The sequence below is a fragment of the Siphateles boraxobius genome, unplaced genomic scaffold, assembly GCF_051911475.1.
Source record: "Siphateles boraxobius isolate OS27281-9 unplaced genomic scaffold, OSU_SipBor_1 1, whole genome shotgun sequence".
Lineage (NCBI taxonomy): Eukaryota > Metazoa > Chordata > Actinopteri > Cypriniformes > Leuciscidae > Siphateles > Siphateles boraxobius.
Window position 1 is genome coordinate 2,019,919 of NW_027508699.1, and position 14,711 is coordinate 2,034,629.

Genomic DNA, 14,711 nt, shown 5'->3' on the forward strand with positions numbered 1-14,711 from the left:
AAGTGTGGATTCGAATACCATCCTCGTCGTTTGATGTCTTTAGTGTTTCGAGAGAGCCAAGTGCGCATGGAAAAGCCGTTCAAATGACATTGCTGCCGACTTTAACGACATCATCCTTAAAATAGCTGCAGAAACACACCACACCCCAGCTTCGGGCAGATGTACAGGCGTAGTGAGGAGGTGGCCGAGTGGTTAAGGCGATGGACTGCTAATCCATTGTGCTCTAAACGTGTGGGTTCGAATCCCATCCTCGTCGTTTGATGTCTTTAGTGTTCAAGAAAGCCAAGTGTGCCTGGCAAAGCTTTTTGCTTCCAACTACAACGTCATCATACTAAAGATAGATGCAGAAAAACTCTACGTGCAGGCGAGTTGCTGCGTGTCTCTCTAATCCTTTGTGCTCTGTGCGCATGGGTTTGAGTCCCATCCTTGGTGTTTAGTTTCACAGGGAGCCTAGAGGACAGGTCAACCGCAGGGGTGACGCTCATGGCAAGCTTTTAATTATAGCTGTATATAAAGCTCATGTTCATTTCTGAAAACGTTGCTGAGATCCGGATCAATACAATAAGCCTCCTGGTTAATGGATATAATCATTTTAAATACAAAAACACGTTCAAGGGAGGTCCAAATCCTGTCTAAACCAGCCACGTTCAAGCTTATGCTTTCGACACCACAGCGAAAACAGAACGTAAAAAAAGAAATGGTACAATTCCCTTTTACAACTAACCATGAAGCCTCTTAAGAGACTGTCAAAAATTGCCAAGGCTGACTGTATTTCAAGTCATCCCAGCGGGGTATTGGGTAAAGTTTTCAACCAGCAAAGATCACGTCTCGGATGAGCCTCATAGACTATGATATTGCCTCTGCGAAAGAATGCCAGACAAGGTAGCGACGTCTCCTGTGGTTTTATATGGACATGGAACGACAGGGTGGTATCACATTTTAAACTGCCATGTAATCAGCCTTTTGGAACGGCCGGCTGCATGGTGTGTCTATGAAACAGGTGAGTGAAATGGACATAGAGGTTTATTAATTGTTCTCTCTTAGCTCAAAGAACAAAATGTGCGGTATTTTTGATGGGAGATACTTATGGCTATCCTGGTAACAAAGGGCCAGAGTTATGACCCTCAATCTCCAAGAACATGTTTGAGTTTTGGATCGATTCGATGAGCCCCCTACCAGTTTGGGTAGGATAATGAAGAGTGCAAGGACACTGCAAACATATTCTGAGAGATGTCCAATGTAAGCTATGCTGCCATTTTCTTGACCCAGGCGTTCTCTCTAGGTTCTTACCAACAAAGCAGAAGCAGCACACAAAAGAAACATACGCACATCTCCCTGTCAACACAGTTGTGAGTTTCCCAGCCTTCCTCCTAAAAATATGCAGGTGAGTGACAAGGTGGCCGAGTGGTTAAAGCGATGGACTGCTAATCCATTGTGCTCTTTAAGTGTGGGTTCGAATACCATCCTCGTCGTTTGATGTCTTTAGTGTTTCGAGAGAGCCAAGTGCGCATGGAAAAGCCGTTCAAATGACATTGCTGCCGACTTTAACGACATCATCCTTAAAATAGCTGCAGAAACACACCACACCCCAGCTTCGGGCAGATGTACAGGCGTAGTGAGGAGGTGGCCGAGTGGTTGAGGCGATGGACTGCTAATCCATTGTGTTCTGCACGCGTGGGTTCGAATCCCATCCTCGTCGTTTGAAGTCTTTAGTGTTTCGAGAGAGCCAAGTGCGCATGGAAAAGCCGTTCAAATGACATTGCTGCCGACTTTAACGACATCATCCTTAAAATAGCTGCAGAAACACAACACAGCCCAGCTTCGGCCAGATGAGCAGGCGAGTGACGAGGTGGCCGAGTGGTTAAGGCGATGGACTGCTAATCCATTGTGCTCTGCACGCGTGGGTTCGAATCCCATCCTCGTCGTTTGATGTCTTTAGTGTTTCGAGAGAGCCAAGTGCACATGGAAAAGCCGTTCAAATGACATTGCTGCCGACTTTAACGACATCATCCTTAAAATAGCTGCAGAAACACACCACACCCCAGCTTCGGGCAGATGTGCAGGCGTAGTGACGAGGTGGCCGAGTGGTTAAGGCGATGGACTGCTAATCCATTGTGCTCTGCACGCGTGGGTTCAAATCCCATCCTCGTCGTTTGATGTCTTTAGTGTTTCGAGAGAGCCAAGTGAGCATGGAAAAGCCTTCCAAATGACATTGCTGCCGACTTTAACGACATCATCCTTAAAATAGCTGCAGAAACACACCACACCCCAGCTTCGGCCAGATGAGCAGGCGTAGTGACGAGGTGGCCGAGTGGTTAAGGCGATGGACTGCTAATCTATTGTGCTCTGCACGCGTGGGTTCGAATCCCATCCTCGTCGTTTGATGTCTTTAGTGTTTCGAGAGAGCCAAGTGCGCATGGAAAAGCCGTTCAAATGACATTGCTGCCGACTTTAACAACATCATCCTTAAAATAGCTGCATAAACACAACACAGCCCAGCTTCGGCCAGATGAACAGGTGAGTGACGAGGTGGCCGAGTGGTTAAGGCGATGGACTGCTAATCCATTGTGCTCTGCACGCGTGGGTTCGAATCCCATCCTCGTCGTTTGATGTCTTTAGTGTTTCAAGAGAGCCAAGTGCGCATTGAAAAGCCGTTCAAATGACATTGCTGCCGACTTTACCGACATCATCCCTAAAATAGCTGCAGAAACACACCACACCCCAGCTTCGGGCAGATGTGCAGGCGTAGTGACGAGGTGGCCGAGTGGTTAAGGCGATGGACTGCTAATCTATTGTGCTCTGCACGCGTGGGTTCGAATCCCATCCTTGTCGTTTGATGTCTTTAGTGTTTCAAGAGAGCCAAGTGCGCATTGAAAAGCCGTTCAAATGACATTGCTGCCGACTTTACCGACATCATCCCTAAAATAGCTGCAGAAACACACCACACCCCAGCTTCGGCCAGATGTGCAGGTGAGTGACGAGGTGGCCGAGTGGTTAAGGCGATGGACTGCTAATCCATTTTGCTCTGTGCGCATGGGTTTGAGTCCCATCCTTGGTGTTTAGTTTCACAGGGAGCCTAGAGGACAGGTCAACCGCAGGGGTGCAGCTCATGGCAAGCTTTTAATTATAGCTGTATATAAAGCTCATGTTCATTTCTGAAAACGTTGTTGATATCCGGATCAATACAATAAGCCCCCTGGTTAATGGATATAATCATTTTAAATACAAAAACACGTTCAAGGGAGGTCCAAATCCTGGCTAAACCAGGCTCATTCAAGCTTATGCTTTCGACACCACAGCGAAAACAGAACGTAAAAAAAGAAAAAGTACAATTCCCTTTTACAACTAGTCATGAAGCCTCTTAAGAGATTGTCAAAAATTGCCAAGGCTGACTGTATTTCAAGTCATCCCAGCTGGGTATTGGGTAAAGTTTTCAACCAGCAAAGCTCACGTCTCGGATGAGCCTCAAAGACTATGATATGGCCTCTGCGAAACAATGCCAGACAAGGTAGCGACGTCTCCTGTGGTTTTATCTGGACATGGAACGACAGGGTGGTATCACGTTTTAAACTGCCATGTAATCAGCCTTGTGGAACGGCCGGCTGCATGGTATGTCTATGAAACAGGTGAGTGAAATGCACATAGAGGTTTATTAATTGTTCTCTCTTAGCTCAAAGAACAAAATGTGCGGTATTTTTGATGGGAGATACTTATGGGTATCCTGGTAACAAAGGGGCAGAGTTATGACCCTCAATCTCCAAGAACATTTTTGAGTTTTGGATCGATTCGATGAGCCCCCTACCAGTTTGGGTAGGATAATAAAGAGTGCAAGGACACTGCAAACATATTCTGAGAGATGTCCAATGTAAGCTATGCTGCCATTTTCTTGACCCAGGCGTTCTCTCTAGGTTCTTACCAACAAAGCAGAAGCAGCACACAAAAGAAACATAAGCACATGTCCCTCTATCAACACAGCTGTGAGTTTCCCAACCTTCCTCCTAAAGACGTGCAGGTGAGTGACAAGGTGGCCGAATGGTTAAGGCGATGGACTGCTAATCCCTTGTGCTCTTTATGCGTGTGTTCGAATCCCATCGTCTTCGTTTGTTGTCTTTAGTGTTTCGAGAGAGCCAAGTGCGCATGGAAAAGCCGTTCAAAGTACATTGCTGCCGACTTTAAAAACATCATCCTTAAAATAGCTGCAGAAACACACCACACCCCAGCTTCGGGCAGATGTGCAGTCGTAGTGACGAGCTGGCCGAGTGGTTAAGGTGATGGACTGCTAATCCATTGTGCTCTGCACGCGTGGGTTCGAATCCCATCCTCGTCGTTTGATGTCTTTAGTGTTTCGAGAGAGCCAAGTGCGCATGGAAAAGCCGTTCAAATAATATTGCTGCCGACTTTAACGACATCATCATTAAAATAGCTGCAGAAACACAGCACAGCCCAGCTTCGGGCAGATGCGCAGGTGAGTGACGAGGTGGCCGAGTGGTTAAGGCGATGGACTGCTAATCCATTGTGCTATGTGCGCATGGGTTTGAGTCCCATCCTTGGTGTTTAGTTTCACATGAAGCCTAGAGGACAGGTCAACCGCAGGGGTGCAGCTCATGGCAAGCTTTTAATTATAGCTGTATATAAAGCTCATGTTCATTTGTGAAAACGTTGTTGTGATCCGGATCAATACAATAAGCCCCCTGGTTAATGGATATAATCATTTTAAATACAAAAACACGTTCAAGGGAGGTCCAAATCCTGGCTAAACCAGGCTCATTCAAGCTTATGCTTTCGACACCACAGCGAAAACAGAACGTAAAAAAAGAAAAAGTACAATTCCCTTTTACAACTAGTCATGAAGCCTCTTAAGAGATTGTCAAAAATTGCCAAGGCTGACTGTATTTCAAGTCATCCCAGCTGGGTATTGGGTAAAGTTTTCAACCAGCAAAGCTCACGTCTCGGATGAGCCTCAAAGACTATGATATGGCCTCTGCGAAACAATGCCAGACAAGGTAGCGACGTCTCCTGTGGTTTTATCTGGACATGGAACGACAGGGTGGTATCACGTTTTAAACTGCAATGTAATCAGCCTTTTGGAACGGCCGGCTGCATGGTATGTCTATGAAACAGGTGAGTGAAATGCACATAGAGGTTTATTAATTGTTCTCTCTTAGCTCAAAGAACAAAATGTGCGCAGCTTCGGCCAGATGAGCAGGTGAGTGACGAGGTGGCCGAGTGGTTAAGGCGATGGACTGCTAATCCATTGTGCTCTGCACGCGTGGGTTCGAATCCCATCCTTGTTGTTTTATGTCTTTAGTGTTTCGAGAGAGCCAAGTGCGCATGGAAAAGCCGTTCAAATGATATTGCTGCAGACTTTAACGACATCATCCCTAAAATAGCTGCAGAAACACACCAGACCCCAGCTTCGGCCAGATGTGCAGGTGAGTGACGAGGTGGCCGAGTGGTTAAGGCGATGGACTGCTAATCCATTTTGCTCTGTGCGCATGGGTTTGAGTCCCATCCTTGGTGTTTAGTTTCACAGGGAGCCTAGAGGACAGGTCAACCGCAGGGGTGCAGCTCATGGCAAGCTTTTAATTATAGCTGTATATAAAGCTCATGTTCATTTCTGAAAACGTTGTTGATATCCGGATCAATACAATAAGCCCCCTGGTTAATGGATATAATCATTTTAAATACAAAAACACGTTCAAGGGAGGTCCAAATCCTGGCTAAACCAGGCTCATTCAAGCTTATGCTTTCGACACCACAGCGAAAACAGAACGTAAAAAAAGAAAAAGTACAATTCCCTTTTACAACTAGTCATGAAGCCTCTTAAGAGATTGTCAAAAATTGCCAAGGCTGACTGTATTTCAAGTCATCCCAGCTGGGTATTGGGTAAAGTTTTCAACCAGCAAAGCTCACGTCTCGGATGAGCCTCAAAGACTATGATATGGCCTCTGCGAAACAATGCCAGACAAGGTAGCGACGTCTCCTGTGGTTTTATCTGGACATGGAACGACAGGGTGGTATCACGTTTTAAACTGCCATGTAATCAGCCTTTTGGAACGGCCGGCTGCATGGTATGTCTATGAAACAGGTGAGTGAAATGCACATAGAGGTTTATTAATTGTTCTCTCTTAGCTCAAAGAACAAAATGTGCGCAGCTTCGGCCAGATGAGCAGGTGAGTGACTAGGTGGCCGAGTGTTTAAGGCGATGGACTGCTAATCCATTGTGCTCTGCACGCGTGGGTTCGAATCCCATCCTTGTTGTTTTATGTCTTTAGTGTTTCGAGAGAGCCAAGTGCGCATGGAAAAGCCGTTCAAATGATATTGCTGCAGACTTTAACGACATCATCCCTAAAATAGCTGCAGAAACACACCAGACCCCTGCTTCGGGCAGATTTGCAGGCGTAGTGACGAGGTGGCCGAGTGGTTAAGGCGATGGACTGCTAATCCATTGTGCTCTGCACGCGTGGGTTCGAATCCCATCCTCGTCGTTTGATGTCTTTAGTGTTTCGAGAGAGCCAAGTGCACATGGAAAAGCCGTTCAAATGACATTGCTGCCGACTTTAACGACATCATCCTTAAAATAGCTGCAGAAACACACCACACCCCAGCTTCGGGCAGATGTGCAGGCGTAGTGACAAGGTGGCCGAGTGGTTAAGGCGATGGACTGCTAATCCATTGTGCTCTGCACGCGTGGGTTCAAATCCCATCCTCGTCGTTTGATGTCTTTAGTGTTTCGAGAGAGCCAAGTGCGCATGGAAAAGCCGTTCAAATGACATTGCTGCCGACTTTAACGACATCATCCATAAAATAGCTGCAGAAACACACCACAGCCCAGCTTCGGCCAGATGAGCAGGTGAGTGACGAGGTGGCCGAGTGGTTAAGGCGATGGACTGCTAATCCATTGTGCTCTGCACGCGTGGGTCTGAATCCCATCCTCGTCGTTTGATGTCTTTAGTGTTCAAGAAAGCCAAGTGTGCCTGGCAAAGCTTTTTGCTTCCAACTACAACGTCATCATACTAAAGATAGATGCAGAAAAACTCTACGTGCAGGCGAGTTGCTGCGTGTCTCTCTAATCCTTTGTGCTCTGTGCGCATGGGTTTGAATCCCATCCTTGGTGTTTAGTTTCACAGGGAGCCTAGAGGACAGGTCAACCGCAGGGGTGCCGCTCATGGCAAGCTTTTAATTATAGCTGTATATAAAGCTCATGTTCATTTCTGAAAACGTTGCTGAGATCCGGATCAATACAATAAGCCTCCTGGTTAATGGATATAATCATTTTAAATACAAAAACACGTTCAAGGGAGGTCCAAATCCTGTCTAAACCAGCCACGTTCAAGCTTATGCTTTCGACACCACAGCGAAAACAGAACGTAAAAAAAGAAAATGTACAATTCCCTTTTACAACTAGTCATGAAGCCTCTTAAGAGACTGTCAAAAATTGCCAAGGCTGACTGTATTTCGAGTCATCCCAGCGGGGTATTGGGTAAAGTTTTCAACCAGCAAAGATCACGTCTCGGATGAGCCTCATAGACTATGGTATTGCCTCTGCGAAAGAATGCCAGACAAGGTAGCGACGTCTCCTGTGCTTTTATATGGACATGGAACGACAGGGTGGTATCACATTTTAAACTGCCATGTAATCAGCCTTTTGGAACGGCAGGCTGCATGGTGTGTCTATGAAACAGGTGAGTGAAATGCACATAGAGGTTTATTAATTGTTCTCTCTTAGCTCAAAGAACAAAATGTGCGGTATTTTTGATGGGAGATACTTATGGGTATCCTGGTAACAAAGGGGCAGAATTATAAGCCTCAATCTCCAAGAACATGTTTGAGTTTTGGATCGATTCGATGAGCCCCCTACCAGTTTGGGTAGGATAATGAAGAGTGCAAGGACACTGCAAACATATTCTGAGAGAGGTCCAATGTAAGCTATGCTTCCATTTTCTTGACCCAGGCGTTCTCTTTAGGTTCTTACCAACAAAGCAGAAGCAGCACACAAAAGAAACATAAGCACATCTCCCTCTATCAACACTGTTGTGAGTTTCCCAAACTTCCTCCTAAAGAGGTGTAGGTGAGTGACAAGGTGTCCGTATGGTTAAGGCGATGGACTGCTAATCCATTGTGCTCTTTATGCGTGTGTTTGAATCCTATCCTCGTCATTTGTTGTCTTTAGTGTTTCGAGAGAGCCAAGTGAGCATGGAAAAGCCGTTCAAATAATATTGCTGCCGACTTTAACGACATCATCATTAAAATAGCTGCAGAAACACACCACAGCCCAGCTTCGGGCAGATGCGCAGGTGAGTGACGAGGTGGCCGAGTGGTTAAGGCGATGGACTGCTAATCCATTGTGCTATGTGCGCATGGGTTTGAGTCCCATCCTTGGTGTTTAGTTTCACATGGAGCCTAGAGGACAGGTCAACCGCAGGGGTGCAGCTCATGGCAAGCTTTTAATTATAGCTGTATATAAAGCTCATGTTCATTTCTGAAAACGTTGTTGATATCAGAATCAGAATCAGAATCAGAAAGAGCTTTATTGCCAAGTGTGCTTGCACACACAAGGAATTTGTTTTGGTACTGAGGCTTCCAGTGGACATATACAAATACAACATGAAACATAATACTACAAATTATAAGAATAAAAAATAAAAATATAAATATATGAGAATAAAACTATCACAGTTGGGTTTAGTCAGAATAGACATTTTCAGATTTACAGATTATGAACCTATTTACAGTGTTTTGAATATTATAAATAAATAAATCTACATATAAGTACATATCCGGATCAATACAATAAGCCCCCTGGTTAATGGATATAATCATTTTAAATACAAAAACACGTTCAAGGGAGGTCCAAATCCTGGCTAAACCAAGCTCATTCAAGCGCATGCTTTCAACACCACAGCGAAAACAGAATGTAAAAAAAGCCAAAGTACAATTCCCTTTTACAACTAGTCATGAAGCCTCTTAAGAGATTGTCAAAAATTGCCAAAGCTGACTGTATTTCAAGTCATCCCAGCTGGGTATTGGGTAAAGTTTTCAACCAGCAAAGATCACGTCTCGGATGAGCCTCAAGGACTATGATATGGCCTCTGCGAAAGAATGCCAGACAAGGTAGCGACGTCTCCTGTGGTTTTATCTGGACATGGAACGACAGGGTGGTATCACGTTTGTAACTGCCATGTAATCAGCCTTTTGGAACGGCCGGCTGCATGGTATGTCTATGAAACAGGTGAGTGAAATGCACATAGAGGTTTATTAATTGTTCTCTCTTAGCTCAAAGAACAAAATGTGCGGTATTTTTGATGGGAGATACTTATGGGTATCCTGGTAACAAAGGGGCAGAGTTATGACCCTCAATCTCCAAGAACATTTTTGAGTTTTGGATCGATTCGATGAGCCCCCTACCAGTTTGGGTAGGATAATAAAGAGTGCAAGGACACTGCAAACATATTCTGAGAGATGTCCAATGTAAGCTATGCTGCCATTTTCTTGACCCAGGCGTTCTCTCTAGGTTCTTACCAACAAAGCAGAAGCAGCACACAAAAGAAACATAAGCACATGTCCCTCTATCAACACAGCTGTGAGTTTCCCAACCTTCCTCCTAAAGACGTGCAGGTGAGTGACAAGGTGGCCGAATGGTTAAGGCGATGGACTGCTAATCCCTTGTGCTCTTTATGCGTGTGTTCGAATCCCATCGTCTTCGTTTGTTGTCTTTAGTGTTTCGAGAGAGCCAAGTGCGCATGGAAAAGCCGTTCAAAGTACATTGCTGCCGACTTTAAAAACATCATCCTTAAAATAGCTGCAGAAACACACCACACCCCAGCTTCGGGCAGATGTGCAGTCGTAGTGACGAGCTGGCCGAGTGGTTAAGGTGATGGACTGCTAATCCATTGTGCTCTGCACGCGTGGGTTCGAATCCCATCCTCGTCGTTTGATGTCTTTAGTGTTTCGAGAGAGCCAAGTGCGCATGGAAAAGCCGTTCAAATAATATTGCTGCCGACTTTAACGACATCATCATTAAAATAGCTGCAGAAACACAGCACAGCCCAGCTTCGGGCAGATGCGCAGGTGAGTGACGAGGTGGCCGAGTGGTTAAGGCGATGGACTGCTAATCCATTGTGCTATGTGCGCATGGGTTTGAGTCCCATCCTTGGTGTTTAGTTTCACATGAAGCCTAGAGGACAGGTCAACCGCAGGGGTGCAGCTCATGGCAAGCTTTTAATTATAGCTGTATATAAAGCTCATGTTCATTTGTGAAAACGTTGTTGTGATCCGGATCAATACAATAAGCCCCCTGGTTAATGGATATAATCATTTTAAATACAAAAACACGTTCAAGGGAGGTCCAAATCCTGGCTAAACCAGCCACCTTTAAGCTTTTGCTTTCGACACCACAGCGAAAACAGAACGTAAAAAAAGCAAAAGTACAATTCCCTTTTACAACTAGTCATGAAGCCTCGTAAGAGACTGTCCAAAGATGCCAAGGCTGACTGTATTTCAAGTCATCCCAGCGGGGTATTGGGTAAAGTTTTCAACCAGCAAAGCTCACGTCTCGGATGAGCCTCATAGACTATGATATTGCCTCTGCGAAACAATGCCGGACAAGATAGCGACGTCTCCTCTGCTTTTATATGGACATGGAACGACAGGGTGGTATCACATTTTAAACTGCCATGTAATCAGCCTTTTGGAACGGCAGGCTGCATGGTGTGTCTATGAAACAGGTGAGTGAAATGCACATAGAGGTTTATTAATTGTTCTCTCTTAGCTCAAAGAACAAAATGTGCGGTATTTTTGATGGGAGATACTTATGGGTATCATGGTAACAAAGGGGCAGAATTATAAGCCTCAATCTCCAAGAACATGTTTGAGTTTTGGATCGATTCGATGAGCCCCCTACCAGTTTGGGTAGGATAATGAAGAGTGCAAGGACACTGCAAACATATTCTGAGAGAGGTCCAATGTAAGCTATGCTTCCATTTTCTTGACCCAGGCGTTCTCTTTAGGTTCTTACCAACAAAGCAGAAGCAGCACACAAAAGAAACATAAGCACATCTCCCTCTATCAACACTGTTGTGAGTTTCCCAACCTTCCTCCTAAAGAGGTGTAGGTGAGTGACAAGGTGTCCGTATGGTTAAGGCGATGGACTGCTAATCCATTGTGCTCTTTATGCGTGTGTTCGAATCCTATCCTCGTCGTTTGTTGTCTTTAGTGTTTCGAGAGAGCCAAGTGAGCATGGAAAAGCCGTTCAAATAATATTGCTGCCGACTTTAACGACATCATCATTAAAATAGCTGCAGAAACACAGCACAACCCAGCTTCGGGCAGATGCGCAGGTGAGTGACGAGGTGGCCGAGTGGTTAAGGCGATGGACTGCTAATCCATTGTGCTATGTGCGCATGGGTTTGAGTCCCATCCTTGGTGTTTAGTTTCACATGGAGCCTAGAGGACAGGTCAACCGCAGGGGTGCAGCTCATGGCAAGCTTTTAATTATAGCTGTATATAAAGCTCATGTTCATTTCTGAAAACGTTGTTGATATCCGGATCAATACAATAAGCCCCCTGGTTAATGGATATAATCATTTTAAATACAAAAACACGTTCGAGGGAGGTCCAAATCCTGGCTAAACCAGGCTCATTCAAGCGCATGCTTTCAACACCACAGCGAAAACAGAATGTAAAAAAAGCCAAAGTACAATTCCCTTTTACAACTAGTCATGAACCCTCTTAAGAGATTGTCAAAAATTGCCAAAGCTGACTGTATTTCAAGTCATCCCAGCTGGGTATTGGGTAAAGTTTTCAACCAGCAAAGATCACGTCTCGGATGAGCCTCAAAGACTATGATATGGCCTCTGCGAAAGAATGCCAGACAAGGTAGCGACGTCTCCTGTGGTTTTATCTGGACATGGAACGACAGGGTGGTATCACGTTTTTAACTGCCATGTAATCAGCCTTTTGGAACGGCCGGCTGCATGGTATGTCTATGAAACAGGTGAGTGAAATGCACATAGAGGTTTATTAATTGTTCTCTCTTAGCTCAAAGAACAAAATGTGCGGTATTTTTGATGGGAGATACTTATGGGTATCCTGGTAACAAAGGGGCAGAGTTATAAGCCTCAATCTCCAAGAACATGTTTGAGTTTTGGATCGATTCGATGAGCCCCCTACCAGTTTGGGTAGGATAATGAAGAGTGCAAGGACACTGCAAACATATTCTGAGAGAGGTCCAATGTAAGCTATGCTGCCATTTTCTTGACCCAGGCGTTCTCTCTAGGTTCTTACCAACAAAGCAGAAGCAGCACACAAAAGAAACATAAGCACATGTCCCTCTATCAACACAGCTGTGAGTTTCCCAACCTTCCTCCTAAAAACGTGCAGGTGAGTGACAAGGTGGCCGAATGGTTAAGGCGATGGACTGCTAATCCCTTGTGCTCTTTATGCGTGTGTTCGAATCCCATCGTCTTCGTTTGTTGTCTTTAGTGTTTCGAGAGAGCCAAGTGCGCATGGAAAAGCCGTTCAAAGTACATTGCTGCCGACTTTAACGACATCATCCTTAAAATAGCTGCAGAAACACACCACACCCCAGCTTCGGGCAGATGTGCAGTCGTAGTGACGAGGTGGCCGAGTGGTTAAGGTGATGGACTGCTAATCCATTGTGCTCTGCACGCGTGGGTTCGAATCCCTTCCTCGTCGTTTGATGTCTTTAGTCTTTCGAGAGAGCCAAGTGCGCATGGAAAAGCCGTTCAAATGACATTGCTGCCGACTTTAACGACATCATCCTTAAAATAGCTGCAGAAACACAACACAGGCCAGCTTCGGCCAGAAGAGCAGGTGAGTGACGAGGTGGCTGAGTGGTTAAGGCGATGGACTGCTAATCCATTGTGCTCTGCACGTGTGGGTTCGAATCCCATCCTCGTCGTTTGATGTCTTTAGTGTTTCGAGAGAGCCAAGTGCACATGGAGAAGCCGTTCAAATGACATTACTAAGTTATTTGGGTCTAATTGCGGTTTCTTAATGAGAGGTTTTATTACTGCCAGCTTGAATATTCTTGGAACATGACCTAAAAATAAAGACGAGTTAATAATATTGAGAAGAGGCTCTTCCACTACAGGTAACACTTCTTTCAGTAGTTTAGTGGGTATTGGATCTAATAAACATGTTGTTGGTTTCGATGCAATGATAAGTGTATTTAGCTCTTCCTGTCCTATAGTTGTAAAGCGGTGTAGTTGTTCCAGAGGGGCGATAATTGAGGCTGAATCATAAGACACCATAAAAGAGTGTACATTTACAATTGTGTTACGGATGCTTTCTATTTTCTCATTAAAGTAGTTCATAAAATCATTACTACTATACTGTAACGGAATATTTTGCTCTGGTGATGTCTGTATATTTGTTAGTCTAGCCACGGTGTTAAATAAAAACCTTGGATTATTTTGGTTATTTTCTATTAGTTTGTGGAGATGCTCAGCCCTGGCTGCTTTTAGAGCCTTTTTATAACGTGACATACTGTCTTTCCACACGAATCTAAAGACCTCTAAATTAGTTTGTTTCCATTTACGCTCTAAGTTACAAGTTTCTCTCTTGATAACATGCGTAGCACTGTTGTACCAAGGTGCTTTAGTTTTCTCTCTAACCTTTTTTAATCTAATTGGTGCAACAATATCTAATGTACTAGAGAAAATGGTGCTCAAACTGCTAGTCATTTCCTCTAGTTCATCTGTTTGTTTGGGTTCACTGAGCAGCTGAGATAGATCAGGTAAGCTATTTAAGAATCTATCTATAGTGGTTGGAACGATTGTTCTGCCTGGTCGATAACGTGGCGCAACATGACAAATTTCAGCAGTACGTATTATACAAGTTACCATGTGATGATCAGTGAGATCGTCACTTTGCGGTATAATATCTATATCAGTTGGATTGGTTCCATATGATATAATTAAGTCTAGTGTATGATTTAGACGATGAGTGGGACCACTGACGTTTTGCTTGACCCCAAAAGAGTTTAATAAATCTGTAAACGCAGTCCCTAACGCATCATTTGTGTTATCTACGTGTATGTTAAAATCTCCAACAATTATTGCTTTATCGGTATTGACCAATAGATCTGAGAGAAACTCTGCAAACTCTTTTAGGAAATCAGCATAGGGCCCTGGAGGTCTATATACAGTAGCCAAGGCTAGAGATAATAGGGATTTCTTTCTTACATCTAAGAGCGTAATATTTAGTACAAGTACTTCAAATGAATTAAACCTGTGACCTGTTTCCTGAATAACATTAAGATTATCTCTATAGATTGTTGCAACACCGCCGCCACGACCGATCAGACGGGGCTCATGCTTATAACAGTACCCTGGTGGAGTGGACTCATTTAGACCGAAATAATCATTTGGTTTAAGCCAGGTTTCAGTAAGGCAAAGTACATCGAAGCTATTATCTGTGACCATTTCATTTACAATAACCGCCTTAGGTGTGAGCGATCTAATGTTTAGAAGACCTAGTTTTAGAAATTGTTTTTGTTCACTGATATTTAGATTTTCAGGTTTAATTACAATAAGAATTTCCCTAGATCCTACAGTAGATTTATTATATGGCCTCACTAAACGAGGAATAGACACAGTTTCTATATAATGTTCTACACTACTTATTTCAATTAATTTGGCACAGCAAAGACTGTGATTTGGACTTTGATTTTCTAGTCATATGGTGTG

At 44.3% G+C, this 14,711-nt stretch overlaps 21 non-coding genes across 21 annotated transcripts; 13 read left to right on the forward strand and 8 right to left on the reverse strand.

Moving 5' to 3' along the window:
- Positions 1–731: 731 nt before the first annotated feature.
- Positions 732–872, reverse strand: LOC143741278 (U4 spliceosomal RNA). The gene has a single exon (XR_013204988.1). It is a non-coding gene; the product is annotated as a U4 spliceosomal RNA (small nuclear RNA).
- A 971-nt stretch (positions 873–1,843) lies between these two features.
- Positions 1,844–1,925, forward strand: trnas-gcu (transfer RNA serine (anticodon GCU)). Its single transcript has one exon. It is a non-coding gene; the product is annotated as a tRNA-Ser (tRNA).
- Positions 1,926–2,070: 145 nt separating this feature from the next.
- On the forward strand, positions 2,071–2,152 carry trnas-gcu (transfer RNA serine (anticodon GCU)). The gene has a single exon. It is a non-coding gene; the product is annotated as a tRNA-Ser (tRNA).
- Positions 2,153–2,297: 145 nt separating this feature from the next.
- Positions 2,298–2,379, forward strand: trnas-gcu (transfer RNA serine (anticodon GCU)). Its single transcript has one exon. It is a non-coding gene; the product is annotated as a tRNA-Ser (tRNA).
- A 144-nt stretch (positions 2,380–2,523) lies between these two features.
- trnas-gcu (transfer RNA serine (anticodon GCU)) lies at positions 2,524–2,605 on the forward strand. The gene has a single exon. It is a non-coding gene; the product is annotated as a tRNA-Ser (tRNA).
- A 145-nt stretch (positions 2,606–2,750) lies between these two features.
- trnas-gcu (transfer RNA serine (anticodon GCU)) lies at positions 2,751–2,832 on the forward strand. Its single transcript has one exon. It is a non-coding gene; the product is annotated as a tRNA-Ser (tRNA).
- A 525-nt stretch (positions 2,833–3,357) lies between these two features.
- Positions 3,358–3,498, reverse strand: LOC143742069 (U4 spliceosomal RNA). Its single transcript, XR_013205343.1, has one exon. It is a non-coding gene; the product is annotated as a U4 spliceosomal RNA (small nuclear RNA).
- Positions 3,499–4,245: 747 nt separating this feature from the next.
- trnas-gcu (transfer RNA serine (anticodon GCU)) lies at positions 4,246–4,327 on the forward strand. Its single transcript has one exon. It is a non-coding gene; the product is annotated as a tRNA-Ser (tRNA).
- A 525-nt stretch (positions 4,328–4,852) lies between these two features.
- Positions 4,853–4,993, reverse strand: LOC143742073 (U4 spliceosomal RNA). The gene has a single exon (XR_013205345.1). It is a non-coding gene; the product is annotated as a U4 spliceosomal RNA (small nuclear RNA).
- Positions 4,994–5,212: 219 nt separating this feature from the next.
- Positions 5,213–5,294, forward strand: trnas-gcu (transfer RNA serine (anticodon GCU)). The gene has a single exon. It is a non-coding gene; the product is annotated as a tRNA-Ser (tRNA).
- A 525-nt stretch (positions 5,295–5,819) lies between these two features.
- LOC143742077 (U4 spliceosomal RNA) lies at positions 5,820–5,960 on the reverse strand. The gene has a single exon (XR_013205347.1). It is a non-coding gene; the product is annotated as a U4 spliceosomal RNA (small nuclear RNA).
- A 446-nt stretch (positions 5,961–6,406) lies between these two features.
- trnas-gcu (transfer RNA serine (anticodon GCU)) lies at positions 6,407–6,488 on the forward strand. Its single transcript has one exon. It is a non-coding gene; the product is annotated as a tRNA-Ser (tRNA).
- A 145-nt stretch (positions 6,489–6,633) lies between these two features.
- On the forward strand, positions 6,634–6,715 carry trnas-gcu (transfer RNA serine (anticodon GCU)). The gene has a single exon. It is a non-coding gene; the product is annotated as a tRNA-Ser (tRNA).
- Positions 6,716–6,859: 144 nt separating this feature from the next.
- On the forward strand, positions 6,860–6,941 carry trnas-gcu (transfer RNA serine (anticodon GCU)). Its single transcript has one exon. It is a non-coding gene; the product is annotated as a tRNA-Ser (tRNA).
- A 475-nt stretch (positions 6,942–7,416) lies between these two features.
- Positions 7,417–7,557, reverse strand: LOC143741872 (U4 spliceosomal RNA). Its single transcript, XR_013205261.1, has one exon. It is a non-coding gene; the product is annotated as a U4 spliceosomal RNA (small nuclear RNA).
- A 1,406-nt stretch (positions 7,558–8,963) lies between these two features.
- Positions 8,964–9,104, reverse strand: LOC143742014 (U4 spliceosomal RNA). Its single transcript, XR_013205318.1, has one exon. It is a non-coding gene; the product is annotated as a U4 spliceosomal RNA (small nuclear RNA).
- A 747-nt stretch (positions 9,105–9,851) lies between these two features.
- Positions 9,852–9,933, forward strand: trnas-gcu (transfer RNA serine (anticodon GCU)). The gene has a single exon. It is a non-coding gene; the product is annotated as a tRNA-Ser (tRNA).
- Positions 9,934–10,458: 525 nt separating this feature from the next.
- Positions 10,459–10,599, reverse strand: LOC143742168 (U4 spliceosomal RNA). Its single transcript, XR_013205370.1, has one exon. It is a non-coding gene; the product is annotated as a U4 spliceosomal RNA (small nuclear RNA).
- A 1,127-nt stretch (positions 10,600–11,726) lies between these two features.
- On the reverse strand, positions 11,727–11,867 carry LOC143742002 (U4 spliceosomal RNA). Its single transcript, XR_013205314.1, has one exon. It is a non-coding gene; the product is annotated as a U4 spliceosomal RNA (small nuclear RNA).
- Positions 11,868–12,614: 747 nt separating this feature from the next.
- On the forward strand, positions 12,615–12,696 carry trnas-gcu (transfer RNA serine (anticodon GCU)). Its single transcript has one exon. It is a non-coding gene; the product is annotated as a tRNA-Ser (tRNA).
- A 144-nt stretch (positions 12,697–12,840) lies between these two features.
- On the forward strand, positions 12,841–12,922 carry trnas-gcu (transfer RNA serine (anticodon GCU)). Its single transcript has one exon. It is a non-coding gene; the product is annotated as a tRNA-Ser (tRNA).
- The last annotated feature ends 1,789 nt before the right edge of the window (positions 12,923–14,711 follow it).